This window comes from Sciurus vulgaris (assembly GCF_902686455.1).
Source record: "Sciurus vulgaris genome assembly, chromosome: 5".
Lineage (NCBI taxonomy): Eukaryota > Metazoa > Chordata > Mammalia > Rodentia > Sciuridae > Sciurus > Sciurus vulgaris.
This window is the reverse complement of record NC_136465.1, coordinates 65,118,585-65,144,891: the sequence shown is the minus strand read 5'-3', so window position 1 is coordinate 65,144,891 and position 26,307 is coordinate 65,118,585. Positions and strand designations below refer to the sequence as shown.

The 26,307-nt window shown below is 39.0% G+C and overlaps 1 long non-coding RNA gene across 1 annotated transcript; it reads left to right on the top strand.

The window, feature by feature from the left end:
- Positions 1-263: 263 nt before the first annotated feature.
- LOC306661496 lies at positions 264-6,488 on the top strand. Its single transcript, XR_013763885.1, has 3 exons — positions 264-356; positions 2,561-2,670; positions 5,383-6,488. It is a non-coding gene; the product is annotated as an uncharacterized lncRNA (long non-coding RNA).
- The last annotated feature ends 19,819 nt before the right edge of the window (positions 6,489-26,307 follow it).

Genomic DNA, 26,307 nt, shown 5'->3' with positions numbered 1-26,307 from the left:
CACCCCCATTCACGGTCCATATGGTACATTCCTCAAAGGCCTGCGGGGAATGGAGAGAGGGAAGAGATGATTGGCTGGGAATCTTGGAAGAGGGCGAGAAGCCACACAAAATGGCCAATGGAAAAACAAGAGGGGCATATCAAAGCCTGCCAGATGGGGAGAGGAGAGGATGCATTTAAAGGGGACTTGTTTGTTGTTCAGTAGTTGCTATGAAAAAAAAAAAAAAAAAACTTGAATTTTCTTCCTGAACCTATCCAGAGGGGAAACAAAGTAATGGAACTTCAATTTGGGAGAAGAAAGAGTTAAAATTAAATATAATACAACTGAATCAGATACATCTACAAGACTTTGGGTAGGTAAGTAAGTTCAACTCTCAGCCTCAATTTACTCATCTAGTTCAATGATGGTATTGGACCACAGTTGATCTCTGATGACCCTTCTCATATTTTATGATCCTATAATCCTTTTCACAGGATTAGTAATGTCTATAATTTCAGGCATGATCTATCATCTTTAAAGAACTTTGATTGAAAATAAGTAGACTATCTGACAACAAATCTTTTATAGACAGAAGATCAACCCCACTTTTTATAAAGACAAATTCAGTGTTCATTCTGGGAAAATCTTAAAGAAAATCATTCTTTTTTATGGATACAGACACTTCCAAATATCTTATTTTCTGCTCTTCAAGTGTCAACTCTTTCCCTTCCTTCTCTCTCCCTCCTCATAATCAGAGAAAGCTTCAATTAATTTTTTTTTTGCCTATTGAATTGTCCAAAATTCCTTCTTTCAGCAACAGATTCCACCAGTCAGCCCTCATTAGAGTTGCTAAAGTACTTGTCCTTCTCTCAGCCTATAACTCAACTATGCATGGCCAATTGTGCTTTCAGTCACACTTTATGTCAAATTTAGACTGCATTCTTTGGGGGCCTACTCTATTTTAGAGCTGGGCCTACATTTTGCCTACCAAGATTCAGATCAACTCTACTATCTTTATTTCTTAATTTTTCAACCTCTATCATCTGGTCACTCGACCTCCTATCAACCTATAATAGATTTTTAAGATATATCCTTTCTAATAGCACCATTCCAAGCCAGAGCACTCATCTTCCTTCTATTGTCCAAAGAGTTCCAGAGAGTCTAATTCCTCCATGTAGCCTTTCCAGATTAATTACCAGAAGCTGCTGGCATATAAGAGCTCCCATTTCTATTCTGCCCTCCTTCCTATAATTTTACATGCTCTCTGCCCCAATATGCATTCCTTATTGACATACTTCCTTTTCTCACTAGTATATGGCTGCAGCAATAGCAGCTTATGTTTATTAACTGTTTCGTATGTATGAGGTATTTTTGGGAAGTGCTTTGTGTACATTATTTCATTTCACCCTCATATCAACTCTAAGAAGTTTCATTATTTTTCCCATTTGTACTATTATTCTCCCAGAGAGAAAATAAAAGCTTAGAGAAGCTGACTTGCCCAGGGGCACACAGAGTCTGATTCTAGTGCCCACCCTTTTAACTCTGAAAGAAAACACTGTCTTCTAATTTTTTGGTGGGAGATGGGAAGGTGCTGGGAATTCAACTTCATGCATGTAAGGCAAACCCTCTACCACTGAGCTGCATCCCCATCCTTCTGTCCCCTAATCAAGAATCTGCTGCATTCCATACAAAAGATGGTGTTATATACTTGTGTTTTACCTTCATTTCTATACCTGTAATATCATTTGAGTCTCAAAACGATCATGTGTGGAGAGTTAGTAGAAATTTGTTTCCAGATCAGAGAGGCTGATCAATTTGGCCAAGGTAAGAAGGCTGGTAAATAATGGGGCTTGTTTTCCACTGCAATCTCCATTCCCTAAGTGAACATAAACTTTTTGTGTAACAACTAGACAACAATTGTAAGCAACAAGGAAATAAGTACAAAATAGCAAGACCTATGTCATGGAATTTCAGGAAGTATGGTACAAGAAGTGCTTACAGTGGGCAAAAAACAAGAAAGACTTCTATTAAGGGTGAGAAGCATAGATAGTTGTTTCCACTGGTTTCTTGTCCATATTCTACTCATGAGCCTATGTCTTTGACACATTGGCAAATTCAATAGCAAAAGGCAACAAAAATTGCTCCCACTGCCTAGAATGCTTGACTATTAAATGGGCCCCATGTTCATGAGGAAGGGACTTCCATGTGCAGTACCTCTGCCAACTAGCTCCTGGAAGTTCTATTTTGTTGTTTAGTAAAATATTCTGTTCCACTGGCAGTTGTAAAACAGCCCTGAGAATATTGACTGGACTAATGACTTCATTCTTTCCAAACTGTTGAAATTCTCACAGGAGTGGACAAACTAGCAAAATTGTGTGGGAATAACAAAGTTAATATTGATTAAGAAGCCTGAGCAAAGTAATTCTGAAGCCAACTCCTGAATTGCTCTTTGCTGGTCCCAGTCCTGCACAATCCAGTTAATTTTCACTCTCAGAGCCTGCCTGTCTTTTCTCATCCCCAGAGAGCTCTAAAATGCCTCTGCTCATCTGGGCATTTTATTTATGGACTCAAAAATTTGCAGGGCACTTTCTACGAACAAAGAACTGTCAGATTGTGTGGTTATCCTGTGGATCACCCATGAAGCACGTACTTCCTGAGTGGATAAGGGTGATAAACATCAGACCCACTCTGGTAAGGGATGAGTCAGCCTGAGTGCCTTAAAGAATGTGGGACAGGATTCCATCCCATTTGTGTGTGTGTGTGGTTTGTTGTTTTGGGTTTTTTGAGGCAGGATCCTGATTTGTACCCAGGCTGGTCTAGAACTCCTGGGCTTAAGCTATCCTTCCACCAAAGCTTCTTAAGTAGCTAGGACTACAGGCATATGTCCCTTTACCCAGCTTCATTGTCATTATTTTGACATATATATTTTCCTGTGTTTTTTCCATGAACATGTGTACATAGATTTTTTTCTATACAGACCTTCTTAAAATTTTTTGACCATTCTGCTTTGCAACCTACAGTTAAAGGACTAAGACTTTTTCCATGCCAGTACATATTATTTGAAATCATTATTTTAAATGGGTGTAACATATGGCTATGCTTTACATTATTTAACCAAGATTTCACTTTTGGTCATTATTTCTCATTTTTAATTATTATATGTAGCTTCAAGGGTTATCTATGTATATGTTTATATATTCCTATGACTATTTCCTAATATTTCTAAAAATAGAATTGCTTGGTCAAAGGATATACACATTTAAAAAATACCTCATGTATATTGCCAAATTGTTTTTCAGGAAGTTAATACCAATTTATATTCCTACCATCAATGTAAAATGGAGATATTTGTCTGAACCCTCACCAATCCTGAGTATTTCTCTTCTTTTGTTATCTTTGCCACTATGATAGATGAAAAAATTATCTAATTGTTTTAATTATTGTGGTGTAGTGAAGGCTTTACTACTCTCCTTATTCCCAGTGTGGTTTAGATGGAATTTACCACAACTCCTCTCTGGACTTGAAGTGAATGCAGTTAGCTATGAGAGCTACTGATAGCCATTTTGAGTTATGAAGGTCAGTCCTTCCCTTCCAAGCATTCCAAATATCACACCAATTACTGCCATCTATTCAGTTCATTATGACCCTCAGAGGTGTTCAGCTTCAAAGTACCTCCAGGGAAATCCCAAGCTATTTGTGGCCTATAGGCTCCCAAGCTGCCTTGGACAGGCGCAGATGTCCATCCTATCTCCATAGGATATGAGAGGAGAAGCAGTAGCAGAGTGGTTTGGAACAAATTTGATTTCAGAGTGGCATCCATTGTTATAGAGACCTCTTGAAGACATAGGACAAGACAGGTTTGATGTCTTTGCACACCTTCTATATGGAAGGACTGGTTTGGAGCCAACCCAGCCTGCTGCAGAAAAGCAGAGGGGATCCATGGACTGGGTGTTGAAGAGCTGCAAGATTTCATCCTGGGTTCTGGAGTTTATCTCTAGGCTAACATTTCACAGATTTTAAGAAAGTAGTAATCTTTTACTTTCTAACTAGTTCCTTACTGATTTGCAAGTTTCATCCTGTGAGCAGAAAGGAAATTAAAATGCAACTTGACAAAATTGCAAATGTTCTTCTGCATCAATTTTTCATAATGCAATGACAAAAATTTGAGAGGAGTTTCCCCTAATTCATTGGTATATGTATGCTGTGTAGAGCCAGAAAATCTATGTTGCAAAAGCAGGAAAAAAATAAATTAGGACTTTGTGGAAGAAATCTCTAGTCGCTAAAGTCACTGCAAAATAAAATATAGAACCACCACATCATAATGGTCATCAAAAGAGAAATTCCTAGAGTCCTGTTATAACTTGCAGGAAGACTCTTCCCTAAACCAACTCTGACTGGGGTTTTTGAAAGTCTCTAGGAAACTTGGCAAATTTTGCCAACAGGATTTTGTTTTTTTCTAGATGTTTATCTTCATATGCAGCTCCAGCTCAGAAAAATTTATATACACATGATTTTATATATGTATTTATATCCTACAGGGCTTAGAGTCTCTGAACACAGGTCATAAAGTCTCTGTGCCCTATATCAGACAGGACTAAATACTACATATATGCAGAACTCAAGTAAACTAACCTAGTGATTGGTTCTTTTATTTGTGTGCATGTTCATGTGTGTGTTTCTGTGTAAGTATGTGTGTGTGGTCAGTGGAATTGAATCCAGCTGTGCTGTACCACTGAGCTACATCCCCAACCTTTTTCATTTTGAGACTGGGTCTACCTAAATTGCTGAGGCTGACCTAGCAACTTGTGATACTCCTGCCTCAGCCTCTTGGGTAGCTGGGATCACAGGCATTTGCCACCCGTGCCCAGCTGATTCCTTTTGGAAAGAATCTAACCAAGTGTTTCCAATCCTACTTGGTCAGACAGATTACTCATAAAATTAAAAACATTAGCTTCAAAATTACATGTGGCAAAGGTCGAGTTCCACCCAATTGAATGTGACTGTTTTACACAGCTATGTTTTCAATTGTGAAAGAAGAAAAAAACAACAGAAAGGAACTGAGGGAAAGAGGAGGGAAGGAGAAGGGAAGGGGCAGAGAAAGCATATGATACTGCACATTTAGAAAGTGGAATACTGATAGATGATGCCCTGATAAAGCCTCAGGATGAAACTCACGAATTTAAAACCCCTGGCATAGAAATCAGTACTTTCACATTGAAGAAAAGGCACATCATCCAAGTGGATTGGCCTTTATAGAGAAGGAAAAGTTGTAAAGCCTTCCTTTATCTAAACTTAGTAAAGTCATATACAGGATCCCAAATTCTCTTTCTCCCAAATGTGATCATGTGAACTGTTATATGATTTAAACCTCTGATTCGTTTTCATTCATTCATTTATCCCTAGGTTTCTTTGATAGACAAGGCAACTGTCTGGGCACTGAGAATTGTATCAAGGACAATGAGACAGAGGGTCTGACCTCAAGGATCACCATATACAGAGAAAATAAGAAAGTAAGAATTCTTGCAAGTTAGAACGTGCTACTCCGGAGATTGAAAAGGATTCTATCTAAATAATCAGGGAAAAATTATGAAGGAATGGCTGAATAGTCCCTTCAAAGAGAAATAGGATTTCATCATGGAGAGTTGAAAAGGAAGGGTATCCCAACTGAGACTCTTCTTGTCCTAGTTCCCACTTGCAAAGAATAAGCACAGTTCCTACTGCTCCTTAGTTAGAACCTTTCAAAACACCTGATTGCCCTTGGGGGAGGATGGGTGGCAGGTTAGAAGGAAAAAGAAGTTGAAAGGATAAATACTAGCTTGTATGAATAGAGGGATGGATAAGGATTTGAATCTCTTGAAATAATCTTGGCTGAGGGTGTGTTGCTTAGCTGTAAAGTGCTTGCCTAGAATGCACAGGTTTCATCCCCAGCAGGACAGAAAAAAATAAAAACAAAATGAAACAAACAAAAAAGCCCACAAAGAAGTTATCCTCTTTTTGTTTATTTGAGCCTTTTCGTTTTAGAAGAGGATAAAGTATGGAGCACACTTTTGTAAAAATAAAAGGTAAATATGGTTTCAAAACAGCTGTCCCACCACCAACAAAACAAAACAAATAAACAAAAACAGAAAAAGAGGTTGAGGAAAACATTCTTATCTCTTCCAGATTTTATGGTCTTTTAGGTCCTCAGGCCACCTCTGTGATCACCGGTCCTCAGTATTGTCTTTCACCTTGCTTGGAAACCTACCCTGTATATATTAATAAGGCAGCACTACCGTAATTGACAAGGAAGTAGAAATATAAAACCTCTAAGATAGTGTGGGCTTCTTGGGCCAGATGTCCCTAACCTTATAAAGAAACTACTTCTAGTTCCTAAAAATCTTGAATTTCTGACAACAAAACCTCTCAGGAAAAAGTAGACATAAGAGAGCTGTCAGTCATCAGTGGAGCAAAAGCCAAGACACCACTATGTTCTCCAACCCCTGCCTGCTGGGAAACTTCACAGAAAACTTGGGAATGAGGATGAGGATTAGAGCTGTAGCTCAGTGGTAGAGTGCTTGTCCAGCCTGCCAGAGGTGCTGGGTTCCATCCTCAACACAACACTACCAAAAATAAAAAGCCCTCAGAGGAGGAAAGAGGGACCTCAGCAAAGCTGAAACTAGGCAATGACAGGCTGAAGCTTATTATATAAACTTGAGTTTGCCTCTTGATTTGTCACTTAACGAGTGTTATATAGTGATGCTCTCAGCTCCCAGGGCTGCCAGGCAAGGTTTGAGGTAGCCAGAGTCTTCTAAACAGTCTCCTGGAGGATCACTTTGTCAGTTCATCCCAGAATGCTGAAATATCATCTTCTACATGTGTACTACATGATACACACACAGGTAGCATTTCAGGATTCATTGTTACTCTGTAATTGAATGATATAAATTGATGCCTTGCCAGAGGTGATGTGTTCTGAGTCCTGGGCTGAGACGTTTAACTACCTTAGTTTCCTAATGGACATCTGTGGCTTTTGGTCACCCAGCATCCAGGTACCCTGCTGCTCAGCACCAAGGACCTGCATGTAGCCTGGTGGGAATGTGGATCAAGGTGTCTTGTGCCTCTCTAAGGGACAACCTTGGTCACTTTGACCTCTCTTCTTGAAATTTGAGTGTTAAACAGAGCCACACAAGAACTGAAAATGATCACAGCTGATTCATCCTGTCAAAAATACCCCAGAGAAGGAAAGCAGTTATTGTCTCTATTCTTTAGATCTTCTTAGCTGCGCAACTTATCATTTAAATGAGCTATTTCACAGCATTCCAACACATTTCTTCCATCCTTCCCCAAAGTTAGTCCAAGAGACTATTTCTGTTGTTTGCAACAAGAAGAAGGAACAGAGGCGGGGGGGTGGGGGGGAGCGCGGAGGAGAAGAGAAAACCCATCAGTATATGTCTTATCCTCCTAAGATCCTAATGAGGTTTTATTTATTTATTTATTTTTAATATTTTTTAGTTGCAGATGGACACAATATCTTTATTTTTTAATTTATCTTTATTTGGTGCTGAGGATCAAACCCAGTACCTCACACTTGCAAGTTAAGTGCTCTACCACTGAGCTTCAACCTCAGCCCATAATAAGGCTTTAATATAGTGAAGTTAATAAACTTTCCAAGGTTACATAGCTAATTAGTGCCACGGCCAGAATTTAAACCCAATTCTGTCTAACATGAGGGCATGATGACAATGAGGATTTTGTCCTGAGAAAAAGATGAGTTGAAATTTCTTCTTCCCTGTTTTCTACATAAAAACTGCAGTCACATTGATGTCTGTGAATTACAGTAATTCTCCAAATCAGAAAAATGGGAAGACTAGTGTTCCATTCACAGATGACATATATAAAAGTATCTGGCCAAGAGTATTGTATTTCTGGATAGCTACATAGTAAAGTAATTGATACCTTATTTAATCCAAAAATGACTAGATTACCACTTCTAGATTTGTTCCAAGTACAATCAATGTCTCTTTCTCTCTCTCTCACACACACACATCCACACACATCCACAGAATTTTGTTAATGGAGATATCCTCATATTTCTGTTTTCCTTGCCCTTATTACTTTTTTAAACTTGGGCATTTCTTGGCATCGTCTGTGGATTGTCTACCAGGAAACTTGGATACCCTTAGAAAAAAAAGAGGACTGGGCAAACATCAATATGCACAGAGTCTGGGTCTCCCATGCAGCTTGCCTTTGGAGAAGGAACAGGGTAAGAATTTTCAACCCTCTTCAAGATGATGAAAATGAGACACAGAAACACTACATGTTCATCTAAGGTTATACAGCCAAGCAAAGATTAAGGAGAACCCAGGAATATATACTAGGCCATTTGATTTGAAAATAACAGAGCCCAGAAGGAGAGAACAGATTTCCCAAGTTGTCATTTTTGCTCCTGCCCCCACATTCTTCCCCTTCCCTCTTTCCCAATTTAAAAGAAAAAGCTCATTAAACATTCACATTAGGCAAATTTCTAAGAAAGTTCTCCCAGAGTACTGTTCAATATGTATCTTGTCTTTCCCCTAAGAGATGTGACCTACTTAATATGTTCTTATATTCCTGCCTGCCTTGAGCTACATCCCCAGCCCTGTTCTTAACAATTCTTTTTAAAAATTGGAAAAAGTCCCCAAAAGCATGTTTCTTATATTGGAAAAATTAAAGTCCTCTTACTACATATGGTTAGAGAGAAAATGTTTTTTGTATTCAGATCTCTGATGCTTCTTTAGAGATAAATTTAAGGTTTTTACAGGTGATTGTGAAAAGTACAACTAAAAGGTAGTTCTGACATTTACTCTTTCAGGAGATACAAACTACCTGTCCTGAGCAAGGACTTTACCAAAGTTAACCTTAGCTTACAGGAAGCAAGAAAGAAAATCTGCACAACTTACACTTATTCAACATAATTGTGACTCTTGGATTATTTTTTTATTTTTTATTTTTTTTGGCCCTGGTTTCTCAGGCCAAGAAAACAGCATTTTACATAGTAATATAAATATTTATATGAATTTCTCCTTTCTTTTCCTACATTCATAGCCTTTCACTCTTTTTATTTTTTATTTTATTTTTTTTTGAGGTGGTGCTGGGGGATTGAACCTATGCTAGGCAAGCACTCTACCCCTGAGCTACATATAGTCCCAGCCCTTTTATAAAATTTTATTTCGAGACAGGATCTAAGTTGCCCAGGCTGGCTTCCAACTCATGACCCTCCTGCCTCAACCTCTCAAGTTGCTAGGATTACAGGCATGTATCATCACGCCAGGCCCAATCTTAAAGGTTTTATTTGAGGGTTCTTTTTATTGAAAAGTCAATTTAACAACAGCAAATGTTTATTTATTTACTTATTTATTTAGATACTGGAGATTAAACTCGGGGCACTTTTCCACAGAGTTACATCACCAGTCCTTTTTATTTGTTTATTAATTTTTTGTTGTTGTTTTGAAACCGAGTCTTATTAAATTGCTGAGGCTGATCTCGAACTTGTGATTCTCTTGTTTCAGTCTCTGGGGTTAATTACAAGCATCACACACAGCCAGCAGATGTTTTTTGAACACTGAAAACTCATCTATAATCCATTGCTTCAGCAGAGCTACTTGTATATGGGCATTTCCTCTTCTACTTGCACATGGATTAAAGTTACAAACATGACATGACATGCTTACTATTTTGTATTCTGCTATTGTTCATTTTACTATGAATCTTTACCATGATTCTTTCTACTTATCTCTGAATTTGTGTTTTGTTGTGAATACAAAATACTGTATTGATTTTATGTACCACAAATTTCTAAACTGTTCCTGTAATATTGGATGTTTCAGCTATATCTATTTTTTTCTATTATAATAGCACAGTAGAGGATATCTTTTTTGTATTTGGAATTTTAAAAATCTTTGTTGCTGGACAAGGTGGTGCTTGTCTCAGGTACTCAGGAGGCTGAGACAGGGATTGCTTGAGGTCAGGAGTTAGAGACCAGTACAGTCAACAGAGACCCTATCTCAAAACAAAAGCAAAATAAGAAAAACTTTCTTAATTAACTTTACGGGAATAAATTCCTGGGTGTGATAATTTTATGGCTTTTCCCTATGTATCATAATGTTGCATTCTCCCCAGATTTTATAAATTTACAATGCAACCCATAATAAGCAAAGTAATTTTACTGTAACTGCCATAGCACTACATTATGGTTTTTAAAAATTGTTAATCATTAGCAAAAAGTAAAATAGATCCAGTTTTGCTATAATTGATGATGAATATATATCCATGTATTTGCTCATTGCATTTCTTCATATGGATGAATTTCTTCTTATGGACTATGAATTTATCCATGGATTTTTGTTTTGTTTTGTTTTGTTTTTGTGGTGCTGGGGATTGATCCAGAGCCTTGCGCATTTTAGGCAAATGCTCTATCACCGAGCTACATCCCTAGCCCCATGGAGGATTTTTGTTTGTTTTTGCTTTTAGCATCGAATCAGGTTTATTTATTTGTTTGTTCGTTTGTTTGTTTATTATAGTACTGGTGGTAAACCCAGGGCCTCATGCATGCCAGGCAAGCGCTCTACCTCTGAGCTACATCCCTAGTCCCTCCAGTCAAGTTTAATGAAGTGTAATTTATGTGTCATACTATTTATTCTTCTTAGTGTGCAGTGTATGACTTTTAACAAATAAAGAACAGTTCTGTGCTGAAAAGTTTCCTTATATCCTTTTATTATAAAATTCTCTCCTGTGCCTCCACCTGCTAGGATGTTGCTAATCTGTTTCTGTTCACTAAAGTTTTGTTATTTCCAGAATGTCATATAATACGTAGGTAGCTATGCATGGAATCATAATGCTTTTTTAAAAATTGAAATATTTATGTTTTCCTTCTGCAGGATTAAAAATGCTTTTTTAAAGATTTGGTTCAGTTTAGGGGTGTAGCTCAGTGACAGAACTCACATTTAGCATGTGTGAGGCCCTGGGTTCCATTCCCATCACCAAAACAAAACCACCAAAATATATACTGAAGTCTATGTTTTTTGCTAACTCTTCTAGGATTTGACTTTTTAATAGTTCACTGATTCAACTCTAATTTCCTTCAGTGATTGCTGAAAGGCAATGAATTTAAAGGTAATTTGACTGTGATTCACAATAAGAAATGTTTTGTGTAATGACTTATTACACACAAACATCATGTACATAAAACTGAAACAGAAATTCTAGAAAATAAAACTTTACTTCACTACACCCGAAGTACTCTGATATTTTCTATTCTATTTGCTTTTTTCCTTTTGAACATGCTGGCCATGACCCATCAACTTGATTTCATGGCTCACTGATGTCACAATCTGTAATTTGAAAGTGTAAAATAGGGTTGGGGAGATAGCTCAGTCAGTAGAGTGCTTGCCTTGCAAGCATAAGGTCCAGGGTTCGATCCTCAACACCACAAAAGAAATAATAAATAAATGAAAGTGTAAAATAGCATTTTACTGAAGCATCAAAAACTCCCTACTATGAGTTTGGGTAGTGCTTACAAAGACAAACTGATAGACATGGATCAAATCAGATCAACTGGACATTTTCCTCCAGTAACCTGTGAAGTAAATTGCCTTTTTCAGAGGATAGTTATTGGTGCTTATGGTGGGAAGGGACGTGAGAAATGAGACATGTTTTTGCTGTTCCTGGGTTAGTCATATAGTGGGTTGGCAGCCTTCATAGGGTTGTCCCCAACTACCTCATGAGGTGAATCCTTTCTGAGGTAACCTGTCAAAAAGGTATTAGGGCTGGCAGTAGCAGAAGCCCCTGTGAGCTATGCAGAACTGGTCAGATGCAGCCTTAATTTAAGGAGACAGGCTATGAGCTGGCCAAGTGTAGAATACCCATAGCCATCTCGACAGAGTGAAATCCTGGGGGAGACCCTGTAGGAGGCTCAGGCAGTAAAAGTGAAGGCATTGTTTCATGAGGTTCGAGTGACTACAGGAAACCAAGTAATGTTCTATGGCTGTGCGCAAACCAGAAAAACAATGTGTAAAAGGGAGGATGGAGGTGGTTCTAACTGGGGGTTGCTTGGCAAGTAGGCACAAGAGGGCTTGATAGGTCAGAAACGGGGAATGAAGAGACAAGTAATGTGGCACAGCAGTGTAGGAGAGCTGTGGTCATTCTGTGTTGGGAGATACCTCTCAGTCCCTCCCTGAGTGACCCTGGCACACAAGGTTTTGTAGTTCCAATCCAGCAGGTTATATACTCTTTACACAGTGACTTAATTCTCTTGCCAACTTAGGAGGTGAATGACTGAAACTTGCCAAGGTTTTCAGAAGACTCAGAAACGTCATTTATACCTACCCTTTTCTGTCTATCCAAAATGAAAGCAAGAGCCTTAGGAAGCTGACTGGAGGAGTTCTGGCACCAGATTGGTGAATCATACATTCTGGTATATTTTAAAATTTAACTTCTTGGGCCCAGAGTTCTAAGGCCTTACCTAATTGTCCTTGAGCCCCTAAGGTGTTGCAAACTTGCTGTGTAATTTTTGCCTCCCACCTTCTTCCCAGCATTTATGACTTGTGAATATTCATGAGATAGCTTTAAAATATAAGGGTTAGAAGAATCTTTTTGCCCTGCAGTCTGCAAGAGGATCTTGTGGAGAGGATCTTACTCTGGTGCTTCAATTTTCAGGGAAAGAAAATTTCTAGGTTTCCCAAAGACTTAGGAAGTGTCTGAGGATACATTTTGAAGGATATCAGGCCTAAGAAGGATAAGACCATAATTCCTAGATGACCTCATTGTTGCTTTTTCCTTCACTAGAGTGACCATTGCATCCCTACCCCTTCCTCTTCTTTCCAAACATCCATCCTCCTTGCAGTGGGTGGATGGGAGATTTATGCATGTGATGTTGATTAATACATAGACATGAAGTCCATAAATCTAAGGGGCTACAGCTTTCACTCTACAGTCTTGCAAAGATACACATTTCCTTTTCTCCTTGCTCTGAAATATAGGTCAGAACATTTCATTTAGTGATGGGATCTATTCTGAGAGAGATCCTCCCGTCCTCCCCTGAAACATCAGCTTCATCCTCAGATTCTTTGAGCAGCCCAAGTACCTGCCAGGTCTCTTTGCCTGCAGCTTCTAGGCATTCATGACAATTATATACCCCGCCCTATAACAACAACCTATTAGAGAAGCTAAACTATTACTAAATTCACTTGGCAAAGCTGTCATCCTGATGATTAGAAGAGTGGATTTCAATCTTAGCTCATTAGACTCATCTGGAAGCCTAAAAAAACAAAAAACAAAAAACAAAGGAACAAAAACCCACAACGGTTTTAAGACTGTATCCCAGATCAATTAAATCAAAATTTCTGGAAAATGGGACCTAAGCATTTTTTTTTTTTTTTTTTTTTTTTTTTTTATGTAAGCCCCGCTCCCAGGTGTTTCAACATGTAGCCAGGGTTAAGACCAATGACCAATGAATAGTACTGCAGAGGCCAGTGGTTCAGCCTTGTGTTTGTTTATCTTTCATTCTAACAGGGTTTCACCTTTCCCTTGAACCTGTCCAACAATGAAAATTCTAAATAGTTGATCGTAGTACTAAACCAATAAGAAATGTTTTAGGGGGAGGGAAGGGAAAGCAAGAGGTTGGAAGGCAAGGGGAGGACTTGATACACAGTAAATACTTTGCTAGGAAATCATAATTATTTGATTCTAAAACAAATACAACTCTCCAGAAGTCATTTGGCCCGTCCCTTGGCTTCCAGGAGGGAATGAACTTAACCATCCCTTTGTTAAAGATCCCCATGAGAAGCACTGCGCTGGTCCATTGCAGCCTGGGAATTCATGCTTACATGGGCGCTTATTTCATCTTTGGGCTGTTTACTGAGCTGTGTAGGCAAGCGCTGACGCCCTCTACTGGACTGAAATAGATGTCCCTCCTCGTGTAACAATTGTTTCCTCTGAATGAGCCAATGGATTCACTTTGAGCTCACCAGAAAGGACAGGGCTTTGCTAGGAATCTTAGGGCATTCCACTGACATCTGACATACCACTTTTTTTTTTTTTTTTGCCTAGGGTTGCTATTTCTTTGATTGCAGACAGAAACATAAATAAAATTGGATTACAGTGGCTGGGAAACTAAATTCAGCTGCTTCTCTAATAGGCTCTGGGTTGTGTATTTGTGATGCATGGTATCTGCACTGGCGGGGGTGTGATAACGAAGACACAGATACTGGGGATATAGTTCCCACTGGTTAAGAGAATGGAGTGTTTGAAGGGAGACCCAGAGGTGTCAGGCAAATGCAATGTAAGTCATAAGCAATTTAAAGATGTCATTTTAAAAAGTCATTAATCAAGACACAAAACCTTGTCATTTAGGAGATCTGCTCAGCCAAAAGAAAATTTGATGGTACGTACCAATTAGGGCTTCAAATCAGCATCTTCTCCATCAGCGGTGGGTGTCTGCCTCTCCAGGGTCAGTCGGCCCTCAGAACACAGGTGCCACTGGTATGGCTGCGCACAACTTAAGTGCTGCACGCTCCACTTGCAGCTGGAATTCCAAACAAGGTTAGCATTGGGAGGCTCCAGGGTACATCCTTTTCACTCCTTGTCCTTTACCCCCAGTTCTCTCGGGGTTCGAAAATTCACGGTGAGAATTGTGAGGAAGGAATGAGTTGCTGGCTTCTGCCTCAGGACTGCATCTCAGCTGAGGTTGGAGAAATCAGTGCGGCAGCTGCAGCGGAGCTGGCTGCGGGCTCGTTGCGGTTGCTATAGTAACCAGGCACCAGTGGCTCCCGCGGTGGCTGGGGAAGGTGGTGGAGAGTAGGTAACAGATAAGTGGTGACGTATGGGCTCTCTCCTGGGCATCAGTTGAGCTGCACGAGATCTAAGAGAGGTAGAGTTCTGGGTGTTACCACCCAGAAAGTCCTTTCTTGAGGTTCAAACCAAAACAAAAACCAAATCATTCCTCCTTCGTCTTTTTTCTCTTTCTTTCCCATCCCCAATCCCTACTTCAACACACATAGGAGCATGCTAAGGGTTAGAAATTCCATCACAACCCTGAGGCTACTTGCCCCAGAGAATTCTTCTACATACAGAGCTCGATGTTCTCTAGGGTTACCCTTAAAAATATACCTCCAAGTAGTGTCAGCTGAAGAGTGATCTCTGGGGAGCTGGAGAAGGAACAAAGGGCTGAATGCTCAGCAAGTCACTTAACCTCTCTGAGTTGTGGTAAATTTCAACAGTATAAAAGATACAAAGTTGTCTTACAAAATAAAAAAACTATAAAATTAAGTTGCTGTTATTACTTTTGCTATTTTGATGGTGGTGGGTTTGGGCTATAATTCCAAAAAACACAATCCCAATTACTATAATCCTGAAATGACCCCAAATCCCTAAAAGTCTAAAATCCTAAAAGATCAGCATCTCAACAATATAATTCTGGGGAAAATTTTTTTAAATTAAAAAAATATTTACTTACAATTTAAAAAGGAATTTGAGAAACAAACCCATGACAGAGGGTGGGGTTGTGGCTCAGTGGTAGAGTGCTTGCCTAGCCTATGTAAGCCACTGGGTTCAATTCTCAGCACCATATTAAATGAATAAAATAAGGGTACATCAAAAACTAAAAAATATATTTAAAAAAACCATGACAGAACACTTCAGAGGCCACTTTACCCAGTAGAATAGGCAATAATAACACACATATTTTTGCAAGCATAAACACTCAGGTGTAGTCAGGACAGTCACATGAATAAAACAGTTATGAGCAGACAAACTGTATTCATAGATAAATAGGTAAAAAAGTGAAATGCATGATTGCATATCACTATGGCCAGTAATTGCATGCACTCAGCTTTATAACTGCAGAAATCAGAAATACAAAGTAAGTCTTATGACAACATTAACCAAAAAAACAAGTGGGTCACTACTACGTATATAGTCATTCATGTAGCTGGGATCTTGACAACTTTCATCTTTCACAAAAGCAGATGTACAAAAAGGACATCTCTTCATTTATTGAGGAAGTTTCAATGTCTTTATGTACATACACAGTGCTTACACACAAAGTCAACATTAGAGTGATGCACTTCTCAGAGTCAATTTTGCAAAATGTGCATAAAACGAATTGGAACTCTATCTTTATGTAATTTATACCTCCAGTATTGGAAATTATGCAAAGATAAAATATCTAGCATAGAAGGTGGTAAACAAATAATGTTGGCAATTAAAAATACTGGGGAAAAAAGAAGAACAAAGACAAAAAGAAAAAAGCTAAAAAGAAAATTAGACATGTGAAGAAGTGTATTTCAGGGATAAATTATGGATAATTGCATGGAGGTGGTCCGTAAGAGTTGGCCAAATTTCATGATCATTAACTATATTTTGGTGAATTATAAATATTATAATAAATAGCTAATTTTTTTTCTTTTTGGGGTATGACTCTCCTTGGAGAATAAATTCATATCCACTTTCTATGTGGCATGGTTCTTTTTGAAATTCTTCTATGATTCAATTCACACTACATGAACATTCTCTAGTAAATTCTACTTTCCGTGCCATGCTTCTTTGTTGTTTGGGGTATGTGGACATCCATTCTGCACACATTTGTACACAGACCATGTATTTGGTGGAAACAATACTGCTGATCAAACAGCAACACCATTGCTTAAATGTTTTCTTATCCTATTGTGCACATCATTATTTTCCAACCAGTCAGTGACTTTGCTGCCTTCTTCAGATAAATGCAGCTTTAATTCATTAAACCTCCTGTAATTTCATCAGCTGGAAGGAATGCCAATGCAGGAAAATGATGCATTTTTTAAACATTCACCCTTTGATTTTTTACTTTCTATTTTTTGGTTGTACTGGGGATTGAACCCAGAGCCTTGACTGTGCCAGGCAAGTGCTGTACCACTGAGCTATACCCCCAGCCCAAATGATACATTTTTAAACTGAAGTTTTTATTGTTGCTAAATCACATGGCCAATTCATTCATCCGAATTTTTCACCAGATACATTGGGCTGAATGAAAAAAAAGAAACTTTACTGGTAACAACTTGAAATTCATTTTCCAAAGGTTTGATCACACCTAATTCCAAATCTGTCATTATGGCTTGAGGATTCAATTAAATCCAGGTTTTTTTTTTCCCTGTGAGGACCACCAACTCTTCAAACAAGCATTATAAAGTGCTTTTTTCCAGTCATTAATACATAAATTAGTAGATAAATTCTAGAATTTTCAGATCTAACAAGGGTATGAATCATATATATATATATATATATATATATATATATTTGATTAAAAAAATAGTGGGGGAAGTTTTGAAAGTGCTATCCATTAGCCAAAAGTGAAATATGCTCTAGTTTTTCTATGCTAGATTTAGTGGTAAACATAAGAAATCTATCTTCTTTGACAGTCAAATCCCTAACCAAGAATAGTTCACTATTTAATGTGGTTTGTACACTGGAGGAACTTCTGTATCAGCAAGTGTCTTTAGTTCAGAGTGTCGCTGAGCTTGTCAAATTCCTTTTATTTTGACAAAGGCATTTTTTGTTTTGTTCTGATGGTGGTTCTCGAACCCAGAGCCTTGCCCACGCTAAGCAAACACTCTACCACCGAGCTACATCCCAGCCAAATGGCGTTTTTTGAAGGCAAGCATGGTGCTATGTGTGAAGTGGCAGAATTATTACATAATTCAATAAATTAGCAACTATCCTGTGTATAACCAAGAATGCACTGATTCATTCCTCAGAATTTGGTTTTCCACCCCTCTCATATAGCCTTTTTTTTTTATTCCCATGGGAATTGTGTTTTGGGAGATTTTTGCTCTCTGTGTTTTAACATGTGGAATTGTACTCTTTCATTTGGTACTTTGATCTTTGGGGATTTTCACATTCAGGATTATGGCATTCAGGATCATGTCTTTTGGGATTTTGATGGGCAATGGATGAGGGTGACAATGACCCTGGATATTAGTGCATGGTTCTGTAGGGGAAAGCAGCAATTGTGAGAAGCCTATCAAGGATTCCGATCATATAGCCCTCTCCCCAATTTGAGAATGAGTCCTGCTTTTGGAGCCCTTTCACACTTTCGAACAACTCGTCTGCATTGCCATGACCATGGAACTTGAAAGAATTCACCAAGCACTAAAATAAATTAGATGAAAGACAGGTTGGATTTGAACAAATTCCTATCAGCCTCTGCTTATTATAATCATAGCATTATAATCAGAGTGGAATGAAGCCTTGTAGATGATTTTGTTCCCCTTTAGGATCATCGATCTAATATTGTATCCATGTAAACTGTGTGGTCAAAAGCACTTTGACTCCAGCCAGCACTCTCAGAATAGAGATGACTCTTAACTGGTGACTCATGGAAAGAGGGGCTCTTGCTGGTCCTTACTGGTGTTTTCTTAATCATACCATCATCTACCTCAATTGCTGTGTCCCTCATTTCCAAAGCCATTAATGTGAGGTGTGGAGCTGATAGTTATTTGCTAAGTTGCTTAAGCTGACTTTGAACTTCCTGCCTCAGTTTCCCAAACCACTGGGATTATAGGTGGTGCCACTGCACCTGGCTGAAATGCTATTTTAAATGTGATAGAATATTTCATCATATGAATGTATCCTAATTTCTCTTTTTTTAAATATTTGAGTTGTTTCAAAATTTTTATTGATGCAAATAATGGTAATACGATTTTTTTTTCCTCCATAAATCTCAGCCATGTTTTTGGATATTTCCTTACAATTGAGTCCTAGAAGTGAAATATTGATCCAAAGTGTATAAACATTTTTAAGGCTTTCCAATTCTCCTCTGTAGTGGGGATTTCTGACTCACTGCATACTCCCCACAAAATGCACAGTCCCTCTCCACTCATACCACTCCTCATATCTGATATGCCCTCACCTGACATTTGTCACTTAAATTCTTTATCTCACAAATTCTTTGGGACATTAGGATTAGTTCTTTGTAGGTTTTTGTTTTGATTTATTCAGAAAAACAGTATCACCTTTATTATTTTAAAATCTTCTATAAGCAAGAAATTGTAGAACACTAGATTTTAAGGAAGAAAATTTTGAGACACAAGTGTTAAGTTTTCCAAGGTCCCATGGTAAGTGAGGGATGCTGGAACTTGGAGTTAATTTGATATTGACTCTGGTGATGACCTTAGCTCCATCCTTGTTGATAAGCTGTCCTTAATTTCTCTGTTATCTTCACTTTTTTGGGGGAATCCAGGGTTTCCCATATTCTTTTTTTTTAATTTTTATTTTTACAGGCTGCATTTTGATTCATTGTACACAAATGGGGTACAACTTTTCATTTCTATCGTTGTACACAATGCAGATTCACACCATTCATGTAATCATATATATGCATAGGGTATATCTGACTCATTCTATTATCTTTCCTTCTCCCACGCTCTCCCACCCCATTTTCCTCTACACCATCCAAAGTTCCTTCATGCTTCTCTTCCTCCCCCCACCACACCCCCTCATTATGTATTGTCATCCACTTATTAGAGAAAACATTTGACCTTTGGTTTTTTGGGCTTGGCCTATTTTACTTAGCATGATATTCTCCAGCTCCATCCATTTACCAGCAAATGCCATAATTTTATTCTTCTTTATGATTGAGTAATATTCCATTATGTATATATACCACAGTTTCTTTATCCATTCATCTGTTGAAGGGCATCTAGGTTGGTTCCATAGTTTAGCTATTGTGAGTTGATGTGGCTGCATCACTGTAGTATGCTGATTTTAGTCTCTTGGGTATAAACTGAGGAGTAGAATAGCTGGGTCAAATGGTGGGTCCATTCCAATTTTTTTGAGGAATCTCCATACTGCTTTCCAGAGTGGTTGCACCAATTTGCACCTCCACCAGCAACATATGAATGTGCCTTTTCCCCCACATCCACACCAACACTTATTATTGCTTGTGTTCTTGATAATAGCCATTCTAATTGGAGTTAGATGAAATCTCAGGGTGATTTTAATTTGCATTTCTCTAATTATTAGAGATGATGAGCCCTTTTTCATACATTTGTTGATCACCTGTATATGTTCTTCTGCGAAGTGTCTGCCCAGTTCCTTAGACCATTTATTGATTGGGTTCTTTGTATTTCGGGTATAAAGTTTATTAAGTTTTTTATAAACTTTGGAGATTAGTGCTCTGTTTGAATTGTGTGTGGAAAAGATTTTCTCCCACTCTGTAGGCTCTCTTTTCACATTATTGATTGTTTCCTTTGCTGAGAAAAAGCTTTTTAGTTTGATGCCATTCCATTTTTGATTCTTGCTTTTATTTCTTGCACTATGGGGTTTTTGTTAAGCAAGTCTGGTCCTAAGCCAACGTGATGGAGATTCAGGCCTACTTTTTCTTCTATTTGGTAAAGGGTCTTAGGTCTAATTCCTAGATCCTTGATCCATTTTGCGTTGAGTTTTATACAGGGTGAGAGAAAGGGGTTTAATTTCATTTTACTGCATATGGAGTTCCAGTTCTGCCAGCACTATTTGTTGAAGAGTCTATCTTCTCTCCATTGGAAGTTTTTGGCACCTTTGTCTAGTGTGAGATAACTGTACTTATGTGGGTTTGTCTCTGTGTCTTCTATCCTGTACCATTGGTCTACTTGTCTGTTTGGGCACCAATACCATGCCATTTTTGTTACTATTGCTCTATAGTAGAGTTTAAAGTCTGGTATTGTGATACCTCCTGCATCACTCTTCCTGCCCAGGATTACTTTGGCTATTCTGGGTCTTTTGTTCTTCCAGATGAATTTCATGATTGCTTCCTGTATTTATATGAGAAATGTCATTGAAATTTTAATTGGAGTTGCGTTACATTTGTATAGCACCTTTGGTAGAATCAGGGCCTCCCGTATTCTCCCATATGCCACTCTACCACTGAGCTATACCCGCAGCCCCTCACATTTTTATTTCAACATTTACCATTGATCAGATGATTAGGTTGTCATAGAGGGTTGGGCTTGGATGACAGGGGTATTTTGGGGTAGCCACGGGGAAAAAGTACCAAGGTCGGGGGTAAGGCTGTATGACATCAGTGACCATCTGTCAAGGTGAAATGTAATTCATGCTGGCTTCCTTCTTCTTGGGAGAAGATGGCAAAGGAGTGAGGACATACAGGGGAGGGTGGAGGTGGATGCAACACTGACCCTAGAATATTATTAAGCATTTGTTAGTTCCTAACTGAGAAAGTTAAAGTGTGACAAGGAGAAACCAGAATTTATTCCTTTTGACTTTTTTTAAAAAGTAGCTTCTAACACCAGATCAGGCAGTTTTAGATCCTTGACAAAAGTGCTAAAGGCTGTTGCAAGATTAATAAGAAATACAACATTATAAAAGATTTTTCATAAATTGTTATTGACTGAATTTATGAATATTAACAACAATATTAGCAGTTTTCATTTAAAGAGAATATACCTCACCAAGTTGTTTAGATAACCTGTGGACTCTAGGAAGTAAATTTATTGCAATTAAATGGACAAACTACTTATAAATTTCCGCAGTTTTTCTCTTCCACGGACTAAAGCAAAAGTTGAATGTCTAATTATGAGTGAAAGTACTTACCATATTGTTTTCAGAGTTTAATTTGCCTGAGGTTTCAAGTTGAAATACATACATTTGAACACAAAACATTTTTTCTTTCTTGTGTGTGTGTGTGAGAGAGAGAGACATTGGGGATTGAACCAAGGGCCACCCAACGAGCTGCATCCCCAGTCCTTTTAATTTTTTTTTTTTAAATTTTAAAACACAGTGGCACACACCTATAGTCCTAGCAGCTCAGGAGGCTGAGGCAGGAGGGTTGTAAGTTCAAAGCCAGCATCAGTAATTTAGTGAGGCCCTAAGCAACTTAGCAAGACACTGTCTCTAAAAAAATATAAAAAGGGCTAGGGATGTGGCTCAGTGGTGAAGCCCGCCACTGGGTTCAATTCCCAATACCAAAATTTTTTTTCTTTTTGAAACAGTATCTTACTAAATTGTTGGGTCTTGCTAAGTTGATGAGGCTGGCCTTGTTTGAACTTCTGATCTTCCTACTTCAGTTTCCTAAATCTGAGATTACAGGAATTTGCCAACATGCCCAGATTCTCCTGTATACTTTAAATCATCTCTAGTTTATTTATAATACCTAATACAATATAAATGACATGCAGATAGTTGTTATACTGTATTGTTTAGGGAATAATGACAAGAAAAATATCTGCACATGTTCACTGCAGACATAATTTTTCCCCAAATATTTTCAAGACCCAGTTGATTAAATCCTTGAATTTAGAACCTGTGATATAGAGGGCTACCTGCATGAAATTTCTTGGGACCTAAGTCATTCCCTGCCCCTTATTTTATAGATGAGGAAACTGAGGTCTACAGAGGTTAAATGACTAGTTTAAGGTCACACTGCATTTCATTAGTAACCTCGAAGTCTAAAGTCAGGCAGAAGGCAGAAAACTAGGAAAAATAGCAATTAGAAATGGTTAAAATTTATTTTTAATCTATAGTTGACAAGATAAACATTAAAAATTGTTGGCTTGGAATGGTAAGCTAAAACCAATAAGGTGAGATTTGACATGAATAAGTATAATGGCCTATGTTGTTAGTTGAAAGTCTAAGTGTAGGCCTGACTTGGCTAAAGTTCACATGAAACAAAAGATGAGAGAGTTAAGTCAATTATGTGTTCCATAAGAGCCCTGCTACTAAAATGAATGCAACCTTAGAGGCTAAATTCATAGACAGAGAGTGACCCAATGTCATAGAGAGTGATTAGCCTAGGAACCTCGGTACTAGACAGGTCATATTTGTACCACTACCTGTGGCACAGGGTACAAGTTTCAAAGAGGGACCTTGATAAGCTAGATCCATTTGCCATAGGACGGTGAGGTCCTTCACACCACATAGCAGGATAGAGGGCCATAGCAGCTGGTATGTTTAGCTTCGAGATTTCTGAAGGCCATAATTTTTAGCAACTTCAAAAATCTGAAGGGCTGTCAGGTAAAGAATAGGAATGTGGCTGGTTCGGTGTCACTCTATAGAATAGAGGTAGGATTGTTAGGAAAGAGTCAGTGGGAGAGGAATTTCAGGATTTCTGTTCAATCTAAGAATTTGAACTGTGCTGACTTACAAGAGAATGTTCTGGAAGGGTGTCCAGGGAAATATTGGAGTCTGTGTATCAAGATAGCTCCTTTGGAATATAAGTTAACTCTATGACTTCTAAGTTCCCTTTAACTCAATGATTCTGTGAGTCTCTATGGGTTATCTGTTTTGTATGCCTATTTCCCTCTAGTAGATGACTTTTTAGTGTCTCTTACCTTCTTTATCCCAAAATAATTCAGAATGATTTGTAATATTAGAATATATATTTTTAAAAAATAAGTACAATTTTTAATGAAAAATAGAATCCAGAAGGATCCCTGGGGAGAAGTTATTCCAGGAACTAAATTACTTTCTTGCTTCCTTCCTTTCTCCCTCTCTGTCTCCCTGCCTCCTCTCCTTCCTTCCTCACTGCTGGGGATTGAACCCAAGGTCTCTTGCGTACTTAGAATTGCTTTGGCTATTCTGGGTCTTCTACACCTCAATATGAATTTTAGCACAATATTTTTCTAGTTCACTGTGTTTTTTTTTTCTAGTATCTTTATGGGGATTAAAATGAATCTGTAGATGACTTTTGGTTGTATGGTCATTTTAACAAAATTAATTCTTTCTATCCACAAAAATGCGAGATTTATTCATTTTCTAGTGTCTTCAATTTCTTTCTTCAATGTTCTATAATTTTCACTTGTGGAGGTCTTTCACCTCCTTGATTAGATTTATTTCTAGTTATTTTTTGCAGTTATTGTGAATTGAATTGTTTTCCTGATTTCTTTTTTCAAAGCACTTACTATTGGTGTATAGAAAAGCTATTGGTTTTTATATGTTGGTTCTGTAAACTGCTATTTTGCTGAATTTGTTTACTAGCTCTAGAAGTCTTTGGTAGAAGAACTTTTCGGATCTTCTAAATATAGAATCCTATCACTGGCAAATAGTGATAATTTGTCTTCTTTTCATATTTTTATCTCTTTTATTTCCTAATTGCCTTGGATATTGGTCTGTAGTGTTCTTTTTTTTTTTTTTTTATGTGTCCTTATCTGATTTAGGGTGACATTGAGGACCACTGGCATTAGTTCTTATTTAAGGGTCTAGCAGAATTTAGCCGAGAATACTTCTAGTCCTGGGCTTTTCTTTTTTGGAAAGTTTTTATTATTATTATTATTACTGCTTCAGTCTCATTGCTTGCTTCAGTCTCATTGGTTTGTTTAGATTTTCTGTATCTTTTGTTTCAATTTCAGCATCATAAGTATCTAGAAATTTATCCATTTCTTCTAGATTTTCTGATTTATTGATATATAATTTTTCATAGTAGTCCCTAATGATCTCTGGATTTCAGTGATGTCTGGTGATACATTATTCTACATCTCTGATTTTACTAATTTGGGTCGTCTTTTTCTTTTGTTTAGTTTGGCTAAGGGTTTGTCAATCTTATTTATCTTTTTAAAGAACCAACTTTTCATAACATTGATCCTTTGTAATTTTTTAATTCTCTTGTTAATTTTGACTCTGATCTTAATTATTTCCTTCCTTCTACTGGTATTGGAATTGGTTGTTTTTGTTTTCCTCAGATCTTGAGATACATCATTAGGTTGTTTATTTAGGATCTTTCCAGTGTTTTGAAATGTAGGCACTCATAGCTATAAACTTTTCCTTTTAGAACCACCTTCAAACAAAGGAAACAAGTGTGTGAAGAGTGAGCCTACAGAATGGGAGAAAATCTTTGCTAGCTTCTTTTTGTACAAAGGATTAATATCTAATATATATAAAAAACTCAAAAAACTTTATGCTAAAAAATCAAATAATCAAATAAATGGGCATTTAATAAATGGGCAAATTAATTAAACAAACACTTCTCAAAAGAAGAAATACAAATGGCCAACAAATAAATGAAAAAGTGGTCAACATCATTAGCAATTAGGAAAATGCAAATCAAAACCACACTGAGAATGAGAGGTTTCAAGATGGCGGCCTAGAGGGTGGCTGCATATCATGTTGCTCCAGGACTCAGGATTCAAAAGAGGAGATATTGAGACACTTGGGACCAACTCAAAGCAGCCGGGTGACTCTCACCCGTTGGGGAGGCATCCCGGATGGGACGGTGGTCCCGGAACGCAGGAAACTTTGTGAAGTAGAGCTGCCGGCGAGACACCCCTCCCCCGCTGGAGCAGTGAACTCGGACAACTGGGAGCGCCATAAAGGAAGCCGCTCGGCACAGCGCTGGGACTTGGAGCAACCACTGGGGCTTCGGCGGCTTCCCAGGGGAGGAGTGGCGAGGAGAGCTGTGTGGACTCAGAACACCGGGGCCTGCCCTGAGGAGGAGGAGAAGGAACGTGGCTGCTTGGATTCGGAGTGACTGCACCAGAGCTGCAGGCGGTTGTCAGAGGAGAGGCTCCGCGCCGAGCTGTTTGGACTCAGAGCGACTGCTTCTGAACACCGGGGCCTGCCCTGAGGACGAGGAGGAGGAAGAGGAGCGCGGCCGCTTGGATTCAGAGTGACTACACCGGAGCTGCGGGCGGTTGCCAGAGGAGGGGCTGCGTGGCGAGCTGTTTGGACTCGGACCACTTCTGAACACCGGGGCCTGCCCGGAGGAGTAGGAGGAGGAGGAGGAGAAGCGCGGTGGGTCGTTTGGACTCGCAGTGACTGCATTAGCGCTCCAGGCAGCTGCTCAGAGGAGAAGGCGAGTGGTGAGTTGTTTGGACTTAAAGTGACAGTTCCTGAACACAGGGAGGCTGCCTGGAGGAGAAGCGTGGTGGGTCGCTTGGTCTTGAGTGGCCGCACCAGAGCTCCGGGTGGTTGCCCAGAGGACCCGTGCAGCGGGTCACGTGGATTCAGAGCCACTGAGAGCGACCGCTCCTGAACACCCGGGGGGTTATCTGGAGAAGGAGGAGGAACGGGGAGGGTCACTTCGACTCGGAGTGATTGATTGCCCAGGGCTACGGGTGGTTGGTGGAGGTGGAGGCACGCAGTGAGTTTCGTGGACTCCTAGTGACCACACCGGAATACTGGGCCACGGTCTGGAGGAAGAGGCGTGTGGCGGGTCTCTGGGACTCAGAGCGATTGTACAGGGCCCCAGGTGGCTGCTCAGAGGAGGGGCCGCATAGCCAGGCGATCAGGTGCAGAGCAGGGTCCCAGGATCTAGGAGGCTTCTTGGTGGAAGAGCCGCACAGAGACAGGCTTAGGGCGGAGCGAAGGTTCCAGGCCTGCGGGCAGATTCTCTGAGGAGGGGCAGCCTAAGGA